The sequence below is a fragment of the Cupressus sempervirens genome, chromosome 9, assembly GCF_028749045.1.
Source record: "Cupressus sempervirens isolate cs-2001-9-10 chromosome 9, ASM2874904v1, whole genome shotgun sequence".
NCBI classification, from domain to species: domain Eukaryota; kingdom Viridiplantae; phylum Streptophyta; class Pinopsida; order Cupressales; family Cupressaceae; genus Cupressus; species Cupressus sempervirens.
In genome coordinates this window covers 206,502,302-206,507,621 of record NC_143126.1, presented here as the reverse complement: position 1 = coordinate 206,507,621, position 5,320 = coordinate 206,502,302, and positions in this window count along the sequence as shown.

Sequence of the window (5,320 nt, the reverse complement as noted above, 5' to 3'; positions counted from 1 at the left end):
AGAGCTTCAGATCTGCCCATACAAACTGAAAGTCCTTCAAAATTTACAACATGGAATCAACTAAGATACACTAGTACAGAGATATAGAGTTGCCACTCACAAATGTGAGAATAACACACAATTTTTCACTTGACAAAATCTAAACCATACTTTCAATTGTAGGAAAGATGCAAATCATCAAACCACTCTTGTAGATTTACAAACTTGAAAGAGAGAACAAACCCTATTGTTCATTCTTGACTTTGAACACTACAACACTTTGAAGACAAAATTCAATTGAACTAACTAATGATGTAAACACTAGTAACAATGCAATTTTGGTTCAACCTTCAAAGCTACCGGTGTCCTAGATAAAACATTTACTAGGGTGTCAAACTTTACTATTCAATTTACACTGGAGATTCTTGTCCTAATTCTATTGAGTCACCTTTTGGATTCAATACATCCCCAACATAGTCACCATTTTGTTGGCTTCTGAATTAACATTTTTTGAATAACCGAGTCATAATAACACATACACCTAGGGGACATTAATTCTCATGTTTAATGTACCTATTCAAACACTAGGGCCAACTATAAGGCTATTTACTCTCCTTCTTCTTTAAGCTCTACAAGACCTAGGTGGGTGGACCTCATATTCTTTATATGGTACCAATATCAAAGCACATAGCTAGATCTATAAAATAGATAAAAATTGTTGAATATTTTGTGCTTATGCAAATAATCATAGACATGAAATAGCTAGTAACATGACCTATGAACTCAACAAGCTAAGTGAGGGAAACTTCTTTTCAAATCTTCAACATGAACAGGAAAAGATATTCGATTTAATATTTGGATGTCAGCATAACCTAGGTATGAAACAGCAAGAATATGTAATCTCCAAGTTGATCAGTCTCTTATCCATTGGGCATTAACTAAGTCAAAACATACACATGGATACCCAAAATATACTCATATACTTAGATATCTAATCTATCTATCTACCTTGCAAATAGACATCTATTTTCAAACAAAATTCATACTTATCATATCCTCCTATGATCCAAGCAATTCTATAAGTGATATAAACCAAATTACTTAAGTTCTTGACCCAACAGCAAGATATACAACGGCATACAACTTCAAAATCAACTTGCAACAAGAAAATATGCACTTTGGGCATATATCAATAGAAAACTACAAACCCATAAAAAATGAGATAAACTTCAGAATGAAACTTCAAATAAAGCTTTGTATTAAATTCCTTGAAGTCAATGCATCATGGTATTCAAAAAATTAGAGGATACACAAAGGATGACTATATAATCTAAATGCTACAAAAGAAAGTACAAATATTGTTCATAATAGAGAAAACACTGAGAAATGGTATCACAATAACCAAAAAATGAAACTAGAACCAACTATGGTCTCCCAGCAATCGGAGAGACTCTCTATGCAAAAATTGGAACCCTTATAATGAGAAAAGAAAAGGAATATATAGACACGATGAGACTCTAATCAAAATTTGATACTGCCATGTGTCCTGCTAAAAAACTCTCCCCTTTGCTACTGTAGAAACTAATCTCCTTTCTATTGAAAATTGGCTAATGGAGATATATAATTGTTGTCATTTATGGCAACACATGATGTACATGATTATAGAAAACCTTTGAAATAAAGATACTTAGCTTTTGGTACTCCAAAAATTGTCTAAGTATGAATTCAGTATACAGTAGTGTATTGTTTTGTTTATAACTTGTTGTTGATATCAGATTATGACTGGAAAAGTTAGATGGAGATTATATAAATGTTGATGATGACATGTATAACCTTGGAAGTTAGTACAGACTATACAAAAATAGATATTCATGTTTTAAGTGAAATAGGAGAGCTGAATTGAAGGAAAGGATTATTTTGTTTACAAAATAATGACTTGTCCATTTAGGGTTGACATCCTAGATGTTAACTCTAAGTTGGAAAAGTGTATTGTGGTCTTAGTTGACCTAGCAGAAATTTGTGTAAATGCATGATACTTATGCAAAGGACATCTTGCAATGAGAAGTGTGATTATATGTGTCATCTTGTAATTGTTATGTTGAGCAACTGGATGCAATGTTTTGTAAAAGCTATTTTGTGATCTGAGATCAAGATGAAGATCAAAGATCAGTCAAGAAATAACTTACCATACCTATTCCAAAATTATGATTATTTATTTGTTGGGCAATGAACTCTTCTTGTAATTGGAAGTGTATGTTTGGGAAGTGGGCTCATCTTGTGTCTACTATACTACAACTCCTAATAGAGTTGGCACAACTCCTAACAGGGTTGAAATCTCCTAACAGGGATTCAAAGTCTCCTAACAGGGACTCGTTATACTGAGTTTTTGCATTGACTCCTAACAGGGTCCATCCTCTAACAAGGAACTTATATATCAATATATTATCTAGTGGGTACCATCCCCACTAGCATTTTCCCTTGGCCAGGGTATCCGTAGTTAAAAAAATATGTTGTTATAAGTTATCTTTGTGCATGGTCACTATTACTATTCAGTATTACTTTATTACTTTCTTAGGTATGGTTTAAAGTAATAAATAATATCCAGTTGAGGACTAAAGTTTGTAGATTACAGATTCATCCCCCCCCTCCAGTAATCCCTATTTGTAGCAATTAATATCAGAGTACAGTTACTCTAGAGAGGTTTAACAACTTGAGTAAGATCTCTAAGGATATGGAATAGTTGATGAAGAACCTTGAAGAGGCATTTGAACAAATTGATCTCCTTACTGAAGAAAGAGATAAGCTAAAAGACAGATATGCAAACTCCAAAGTATATATTGGACAATTGAAGGAAAAGATTGAACATCTCAAATCCAAGCCTAAATCTACTAAATATGGAACTAGTGATGATGATTATTCAAAGCTAAAGATAGAGTACAAAATCTTGAAGCATGAATTGAAGATTATGAATCTAAAGTTGACTTTGAGGAATGATCCTAGCAAAGTTGAATTTGATTTGAAGATTGAGAATGCAGATCTAAGTGCAAGTCTAGCAAAGAAAACATCTGAATTTGAAACATTGAAAGAAGATCATGAAGAACTTCATAAATACAATACTATTGTGAAAGGTGGATTAACTCAGTGCAAGTAGCAACTTGAAAAGCTTTATTCTAGCAGGGAAAAGCTTGATGATACAATGTCAATACAAAGACCTACTTATGATAAGACTAGTCTTGGTTTTCTAATTAACATGTTTGTAAAAAAACTTGAGATTAGATCATATCCAAAAGAAAAAGGTAAATATGATGATAAGATTGAATCCAATCAATCTTCTAATAAACCCAAAGAAGTTGGACAAGATAAGGAATTTGAAATATTTGATGAACCAAAGCAAGTGGAATCTCCTAAGGAAACCAAGTATGAATTTAAAGGTAAGTGTTTTTCATGTAATGAAATAGGTCATATGAAAAGAGATTGTACAAATAAGTCATTTAATCATGTTAAGTTTTTTTATTGTCATAATTGTCATGGTATAGGTCATAAAGTAATTGATTGTAGGAAACATAAGTATGATAATGATAGAAGAAATAGTAGAATGTCTAGAAATACTAACCATGCATATAGAAGAAGATCTAATGAAAGGAATGTTGTCACAAAAGTTTGCACCCTTGTCCAAAGTTTTTACCTAAGGACAACCTTGTGAAACATGGAAACAACCTATGGGACTTGAACTGTGAGGTTGAGTCTTTGGAGAAGGTCAGCTTCCTTTACTATCAAGGTGCACCTAACTACTCTTGGAGAGGAAAAGGGAGAAGGAATGCATAGAACCAAATCTACCTATTCTAACCTTAAGGGAGTGATGCACCAAAATAGAGTGTTCAAACCAATCTCTTCCCATACATGCATTGTTGAACCATCATGACACTAAAAGATATACACATCCAGACTTGCTTTAATCTAACAATCACATGCAGATCAGAAAAACCCAAATGAATGACACAAGGAAAGAGAGGATTCATTTATATACCATTCATAGGCCAAAAGAGATACAATCATGCAAGATTGCAGATATCTACAATACCCCAATGAGAGGCAAATAGTTCTTGCACTTCACATTAATGGCTGAAGGAGATAAAAATGTCATACAATTTAAAGGCAAAGGGAATTTACAGTGAAATTGCAGAGCAATATCAGAGAAAAATAGAGAAGAGTCAACCAGGACAAAATCTACAAAAATTGCTTTTATAGCTCAGGCATAACTGAGATATTTCTAACTGAAGTTACTTCACAACCACTGTCATTAAGTCTTGATAAAGATCTGGAGAAAATCTAATCTGGGCACGGATTCAGATATAATGAAATCTGATATTTTGTTGAAATAGGGCCCTAACAAAAATGACGCCATTAAACCAATCTGACCAAGTAGATGGATAAACTGGGGTGGTGGAGTGTTCTCATGCTATTTACTGGGTTCAAAATTCACTCGAGAGTAGTTGGAATTGATCATGAGGATTAAATCATGCAAGAAAACTCAATTTCCTTTGTTTCTGGCTCATCAGTCAACAAAGTTAGCAGGTCAACTGAATCCTGCAACCAAAATGGGCCACATGGGCCAATAGTCTCATTTCATTTTTCCACCCAACAAGGCCTTCTCGATTTTGACCACCAAACCAACTAACTGCGCCACCTCCTCAAAACCTTGACCACAATGTTACATAACTGCCAACCTTAACTGCTGCCTTTCTATTAATTTCCTTAGTCAGGCCTATTAGGACACATGTCCTTCAGGTGCTTCTCTACATTATTTAATTTCCTCACATCTTCATAATGCGAGAAAGTGATCGTTGATCTCCATAAGATCAATGATCGTGAAAGATCCTCATTACACTGCACCTGCTCTTAATACTTTTGGGCCCACGAACCACTCAGCATACACCTCAGCATGACTTGGCATCACCTTGGCATCACCCTGTAGCTTCATAATAACCTAACCCAACAAAGACATGCGGCAACAAGGTGCTTGCCCGCATTCCTTAATCTCCTTGCATATTCATAATACGGGGAATCGCCAGCCCTCGATCTCATTGCATCGGATAGTGTACATAACCTGTACCCTTTGAACCTATGTGAATATCCTCTGTGACGTCGTTAGGACATGTGTTACCAAGGTGCTTGCCTACATTGTCAGGAAGTCTGACAAAAGATAGAATGCGAGAAAGCGGGTGCCAATCAAAATGTCAGCTAGACTGACATTTCTCCCTTTCTACAGCCCACATAAGAACATTTGCCTCACCTACCACACGTCACAAAGGGGCTTACCCACATTATGTAAAGGTAGTGC